Source organism: Malus sylvestris, chromosome 13 (assembly GCF_916048215.2).
Source record: "Malus sylvestris chromosome 13, drMalSylv7.2, whole genome shotgun sequence".
In the NCBI taxonomy this organism is placed as follows: domain Eukaryota; kingdom Viridiplantae; phylum Streptophyta; class Magnoliopsida; order Rosales; family Rosaceae; genus Malus; species Malus sylvestris.
Window position 1 is genome coordinate 35,618,492 of NC_062272.1, and position 7,540 is coordinate 35,626,031.

A 7,540-nucleotide genomic window follows, 5' to 3' on the forward strand; every position below is an offset into this window, starting at 1 on the left:
TTTTATCTTCAGGGCCACTCACCCTTACTTTGTTTCCACCCTCCAGGTTTTTTTAGCTGAGCTTTCTTATCGACTAGGATTCGGGGAAAATTTTGGTATTGATGATTACCTTCAATGGTATGATCAATCCACTCTACTGTACTTTACTTATGCTCTGACATCACGTGTGAAATGGGTTCATTTCCGCTCACATCGCACTCTCGTATTTAGACACTTTTAGATTTAAATTTATTACATTTTTTCTCACATCACTATACTTTATGGATTCGTCACCTTCTTGATGTCGGCCACCACAACTCGATTTGGAGTCCAAGTGGACTTTCCGGGTCGTGGCGTGTCAGTTTGGTATCAGAGCATAAGTTTGGGTAATATTGCGTCCATCACACGCGTGATGTAAGTATTCTTGGTTCTTGAGTCTAAGGTTCGAATCTTGCCACCTTGTCGAATACAGAAAAAATATGCTAGCTTTTCCTAAGTTTTGGATAGTTATGTTGTCTTCACGACATTTTATTGATCCTTTTGAGATTGGAAGTCTCGACTAGTCTTGATTTCTTGGTAGCATTTCACGGAAGATCATCTTAGGGATAATTACTTTTGGTCCCTGTTAACACTAATATCTTGTTCATGCTGGATCTTCAGGAGGAAGATCAACTCTTAATAAAGTCCTTTTTGAAAGTAGATCTTTGGCAAGTTTTTTTTTTTTTTTTTTTTTTTTTCAGCCTTGGAATTTTTCGACCAATGCTAATTCCCAGATTTTTTTTTTTTTTTTTTTTTTTTTTTTTTTTTTTTTTTTTCAGCCTTGGAATTTTTCGACCAATGCTAATTCCCAGATTTTTCTTTTATAGTTATACTTATCAAATGGGTGAGAATAGGCTTGCTAGTGTAAGTTGTCATATCCTGGGAGTAGTAGAAATCCAAAAGCAGTCATCAAATCCTCCTAGGATCAATGAACTACTTCGCTTGAGACGAATAAACTAGGATCATGGAAGCTTAGGAACAAGCTTTGTATTAGAATAGTTAACTCATGGTTGTTTTTACCTTATCACTTACCTAGGTAAACGAAACCTCTTCAACTAGCCACCTCTCGATCACTTCCATAGGTAGATAGTAGAATCGAATTACGGGATAATATCTCACTGTTAGAGTGAATACTTTACCTGCATATATCGCACGACAGTGCTAGTATAATCAACTGCTCTCCTCTGTGTAAGCTTTCTCATCTTTTATCCAAGAAAAGTGTCAGCATGAGCTGCAACAAACAAACCATTTGTCACTCATTATAAAAAAAAGGAGTAATTAGGTTTTCATCCTTATTTTTACTACTCTATTGATTAAAACCTTATTACTTTTCAATTTTTGATCAAGGTCCTTTGTATTAATAATATCATTAATTATTTCAATAATAAAATATTTTTTATTTCTAAATATATTCATTTAATATTAAAAATGTTACAATTAGTATATTTATATTTATGGCTAAATTTTTTATCATATATTTTTATTTTTAGTTTGTACCCATTTTTAATTTGCAACCCTTTTTTAATTTGTACCAATTTTCCTTTCAATTTTAATTTGTACCCATATATTAATTTCTTTTTGTGCCCATATTTTTTAAAGTTTTATTTGTATTGTACCCATATTTTTTTATTTATTTGTACCCATTTTTATTTTTGCTAAATGTACCCATTTTGAAGAATGTACCCATGTTTTGATACAATAATTTTTTGGTTATTTTTTATGAATGTACCCATGTTTACACACACACACACACACAATAGTATATTTATATTTTAATATTTTTAATCCCACAAATTATGTTTTTTATTTAAAATCTCATTACTATAAACAACTATAAATTTTAATTTTTAATTTAAAAAATATAGTAACGTACATAGAAATAAATTATCAATTAATTTTAGGGACTTGAATCAAAATTTGAAAACCAACAAAGTTTTAGTCAAAGATTATTCATAACTAGGGACCGCATCCAAAGTCTCCCAAAAGGAGTAATTAGGTTTTCATCCTTATTTTTACTACTCTATTGATTAAAACCTTATTACTTTTCAATTTTTGATCAAGGTCCTTTGTATTAATAATATCATTAATTATTTCAATAATAAAATATTTTTTATTTCTAAATATATTCATTTAATATTAAAAATGTTACAATTAGTATATTTATATTTATGGCTAAATTTTTTATCATATATTTTTATTTTTAGTTTGTACCCATTTTTAATTTGCAACCCTTTTTTAATTTGTACCAATTTTCCTTTCAATTTTAATTTGTACCCATATATTAATTTCTTTTTGTGCCCATATTTTTTAAAGTTTTATTTGTATTGTACCCATATTTTTTTATTTATTTGTACCCATTTTTATTTTTGCTAAATGTACCCATTTTGAAGAATGTACCCATGTTTTGATACAATAATTTTTTGGTTATTTTTTATGAATGTACCCATGTTTACACACACACACACACACAATAGTATATTTATATTTTAATATTTTTAATCCCACAAATTATGTTTTTTATTTAAAATCTCATTACTATAAACAACTATAAATTTTAATTTTTAATTTAAAAAATATAGTAACGTACATAGAAATAAATTATCAATTAATTTTAGGGACTTGAATCAAAATTTGAAAACCAACAAAGTTTTAGTCAAAGATTATTCATAACTAGGGACCGCATCCAAAGTCTCCCTAAAAAAAAAGGGAAAATTTATTAAATTCTGCACTAAACCTCTTAACAAAATTAAACCACTATTTTCAAATATCATTTACACCCTTGGCCTCACTGGTCCACCCTTTTAAATTGCAAATCTCAATAACTTCAAGATCCAAAACCAATTCTAAGGGTTTAATGCGGTTTAAAGTTGAAAATACCAGTCAACAAAATAAGTATAATGCAACCAAATTCTTGCTTAGGTACTTCCCCACAATTCAAATTGTTTTCTTTTATTCTCCATTAATTTCCAACCAAACCGAAAAGAACCAGAACAAAATAGCAAAGACAAAGGCTGTACAAACCATCATAAGGAGGAAGAGGATGAGCGAGCATAGGTGGGTTGTGATACTCCGGGGGCATACCGACGGCTGACGCATCATCGGGGCCGGTGGTACCAGGGGGGCCTATGAAATTCTCCACCTTGCTGCTGACGCTGCTGGTGTTAAGTGTTGCCGCTGATGTTGAGGGTGGTGCTGCTGATGTTAAGGGTGTTGCCGCTGATGTTGAGGGTGTTGTTGCTGATGTTGCAGGTGCTGTTGTTTGTGGTGTTGTGGATCAAGGTACATCATTGTCACCCCAAATCAAAGTACTAAGAGGAAGAGAGAAAAAAAAAAGCCAAAACCCTAGGATTAGAGAATCGAGAAGTGGAAAGTTGCACCAATTTAAACACCTTATGCCGAGCTAAAAATTGAATTCAATTTGCAAAAGCAGTCACACTGGCTATGAATTCAAGTCAAAGAGGGCCTAAAGAGTGAAATTTAGAGTTTCAACACAGCATGGCCTTCTCATAGATATGGTTTCTTTTCATGATTTGAGAGAAAAAGCCATCAATCGATCGACATACTTGAACAATTAGAAAGTAGTAAAGCATGTAAAAAGAAAAATTTAAAGCTGTTATGGATCCATATTTCACTAAAGACCACTAACGCAGAAACAACCCCCCCCCCCCCCAAATTCGAGCATCACCGCTCAGTCCCCCCCTTTTTTTCCCTGAAATCCTACACCCACCCCTGTGACTGTGCAAACCATGCAAACCTTTTTGTGACACCGACATCACCCCTCCCCCCTCCAATTAAACGCATGAACATCATATAGTGAATTGCACATAAAGTACAACATTATCAAGTATACCTCGAGGAGGCATTGGATACAATCATTTTCAAGATTTCATCTTTGACACCAAGAGCACTCAGCATCTCAGAATTCCTCATCTCCTTACACATTTTATAGCAGCTGCTGCTGCTGAAGCAACACCCATGTTTACTCAAACATGTCGAAAAACATATCACACATTCATTATACATTTCTCGCATTCATTATACATTTCTCTATTAACTAAACAGCTAACTAGGTTTAAAATTAGCTTCCAAACCAAAAAGTTCTGAACTTTTAATTCTACATTCATATTCAATTCTTCATCTCTTACTCTAAATCCCAATTACAGAAAGATCTAAACTTTACTTCAATTTAATATTGCTTTCCCCCAAAACAGCACAATCCCCACAAAAATAAAGTTAAAAAAAAACAACAATAAATCATGAATTAAATTAAATTTCTCACCACCACCTCTAGCAGAGCGTTCAACCTATCACAAAAAAAAAAAAATCAAATTCAAGTAAAAAAAAGGAGAACTTGAACTTCCAAATTAATTGAAAGAACTATAAAATCAATTGGGGGTTTCTTCTGAAGTGAAAAGTAAGAGTTTTACAATCTCATAAGGATCGATGTCTAACGAGAGGATCTGTTTGTCTCCATTCATCATTATGATCTTCATCTTCTTCAATTCGTCGCTGCAATTGGATCTCCAATCTCACACACACACACACACACAAAATATACCCAAAAACCCAAAAGCTAGAAACTAAAACCTAATAACCGTGTATCACCAATCCTTAACCAAAAACATAATCAGTCACATATACTACATACTGAATCAAATGCGGAAACTCAAATCAAATGCCTTCAATTGCGTAAAGTTTCAAAATTTCAATCATTTTGTCGAGCCTAATTTTGAAAAATTACAATCCCCTCTTGATTAACTCTATCCAAAGATTCGAAAATACCAGAAAGCGAATACTAAAAATTAAGTAAATTAAGTATAAATTCACATCAATTTAACAAAAAAACAACAAAGCTACCAATCAAAATAGGAATTCTGCAACTACACACACTATTTACAATGCCATGCAAAACTCATATTTGAATGAGGGTCTTTACTATTGAATTGAAAGATGGCTGTTCTTTTTTTAAATTAGGATGATCTCACCAATCAAAATTACAGTGCTGTGCAAAACTAATATTCATAATCTATAACAGCTCTAGCTTGCCTCCACCTGTAACAGCTCCGATCTGAGAAATACAACGCAATTCTGGAAGAAAAAAAAAGAGAGAAGAGAGTCAGAAAACCTTAAAATCCTCAATAACCCTAATTTATAAACTCCCAATCAAATGCAAAAAGCATATAGGAAACCCAAATAAGGGAAATTCAAGAAATTCAACATTCCGTATGATGCTTTCTGATGGCCAAATTCATCGACAACGGAGGCGGTTGTCGACCGTCATTGTACCTCCAATTCGGGCCTGCCATGTTTGAGGCTTTCAACCGTCACTACTGGGTTTGTGGGCTTCACATCGAGAGATAAAGGGACTTATCAAAACAGATCCCACTAACCTCCCTATTTAAAAACAGAACGTGATTTAGGTGATTATAAAACTCATTTGAACAATCAGCAAAACTTTAGTGAAAACAATTAACTAATTAACCACTTGCACCGTGCTCACAGTGAAAAGCAATTTCAAATCAACAACCATATGAATCCAGATTCATTAACAGGGATGCTTGGCTGATGAGAATCCAGGGCACATATGAAACCTTGCTAAACTTGGCATTTGGTCATTCAAACAATTGAATGAAAGAACAAAATTATGTCCAATCATTCACAAACAATCACTTTTGCCATAATTTTCTTCTTTCGTTCAATTGTTTGAATGACCAAATGCTAAGTTTGGCACGGTTTCATCTGTGCCCTAGATTCTTGTAAAACACAAAGTTTAAAGAAACATGAAGCTTTAAAGTAACAGAGGCATAAATGAAAAACCTTGGAAGAAACTTAACTTAAATGTAAAATGGCAATTGGGTTAACAAATCTTGGAATAAAACTAAATCACAAATTGAAAAGCACCTCCAATAAATTGACATTTTATACTTTTGGCTGGCCAAAAAATATCTATCTTTGCTGGAATATGCAAATAAAAATGCAAATTGACAAAAACATTGAAATTGAAATGCATAGAAGCCAAGCAAATTACAAAACCTTAAACCAAATGACAACTTGGAAATGGAAGCAAATGTGAACTGTTTTTAACCATTTAGGTTTAAATGATTGGCAAAAGAAAGGGCTATTCTTTGAATCAACATGATAAAAAACAGAACATGATTTAGGTGTTCAAATAACCAAAACTGAGAAAAACAAATTACGAAAAACATTGAGAAAAACAATTAAATTTAAATGCACAGAACAAAACAAATTGAGAAAAACACTTAAATTTCGCACAGAAGCAAAGCCAAGCACAAAACCTCAAACCAAATCACGGCCTGGAAATGTTAGAGCTTCAAAGCCTAGACACTCTAAGTCAAATATAATTAAAGCTAATAAAACAAAATTAAAGCTTATTAAAACAAATAAGAACTTGGAAATAGAAAAGCAGCACAATAAAAAAACGAAAAAGCAAAGATTGAAGATTGTAAACCTAATCCTAAAGCACAAAAGATTTGAAACAACCCTAGGTAGAGCTTTCGAAACCAACCCTCTTTCTCTCCCTCGAATCGTACACCCCCTGTGACTCTGTCTGCCTGCAAGCCACATGCCTTCCTCTCACCAAATCCCTATCTCTCTCCCTCCCTGTCTCTCTTCTCTCTTTGCTCGCTCGCTCTCTCTCTCCCAACGGCATGCTCTCACTGAGTCCCACTGCAGCTCAAAAAGAAAGGAAATGAAAGTCTCTAACCCACCTGTCCCGTTCGAAACCCTACAGACTAAAATGACCATCGCACCCCTGCCTTTCCACGATTATCAACACGCGGCATGAAGATCTGCGGTAGAGAGAGTCAATGGCAGCCTCGTAAATAAAGTGAAATTCGGGTCCAAAGACTGTTCATTTGTACAGTGCAATTGAAAAGCCTTCTTTAGACTAAAGTAATGGTGAGTGAAAATAACTTTGTTCTCCTTTTAATTTTAGTTGAGGTGAAAATATAAGGTGAGCGAGAAAATAGGACAATAAAGTGGGCATAGCATCATTCTAAAGTAACGTATCCATTAAGGTAAATCTGTTTATGCATCTCTTATTAATTAGTAAGGAAATAAATATTTAAGAGTAGACTAGCTAGGTATTAAAATGGTCAAACAAAATTGAATGCAAAACGGTTTTACTAGGCATAATTTTGAACCGTTAGTTAAGGTTTACACCTCTCTCTTACAAAAAGCTTTCTTGCCATCCACGCTATGCCATTCCAAGTTCCAACCACAGTACTATAGTTCTGCAGTCAAACAATTTATTCCAGTTTCATGTCAAATTACATCAGCAGCATCTTGTTCATGGTTATTACCACCTTCTTATTAGGCTTGCTTTCACCGGCAGCTGTACTTGCATCTAGAGACATCTCACCACCTTATTACGAGTCTAATTATGATCCTGATTTGGCTCCTAAAGAAGCCCCGATAATCGTCAAGGACTTTCCACCGGAGCCACTGCCCGGTCGGGACTCTGATCAGTTTAACTTCTTGGAAGCATGTGCTGTTCGACTAA

At 33.8% G+C, this 7,540-nt stretch overlaps 1 long non-coding RNA gene across 1 annotated transcript; it reads right to left on the minus strand.

Moving 5' to 3' along the window:
- Positions 1-1,162: 1,162 nt before the first annotated feature.
- LOC126597441 (uncharacterized) lies at positions 1,163-4,320 on the minus strand. Its single transcript, XR_007614254.1, has 4 exons — positions 4,301-4,320; positions 3,869-4,000; positions 3,040-3,326; positions 1,163-1,249 (listed from the first exon to the last, which is right to left on the minus strand). It is a non-coding gene; the product is annotated as an uncharacterized LOC126597441 (long non-coding RNA).
- Between the last annotated feature and the right edge of the window lie 3,220 nt (positions 4,321-7,540).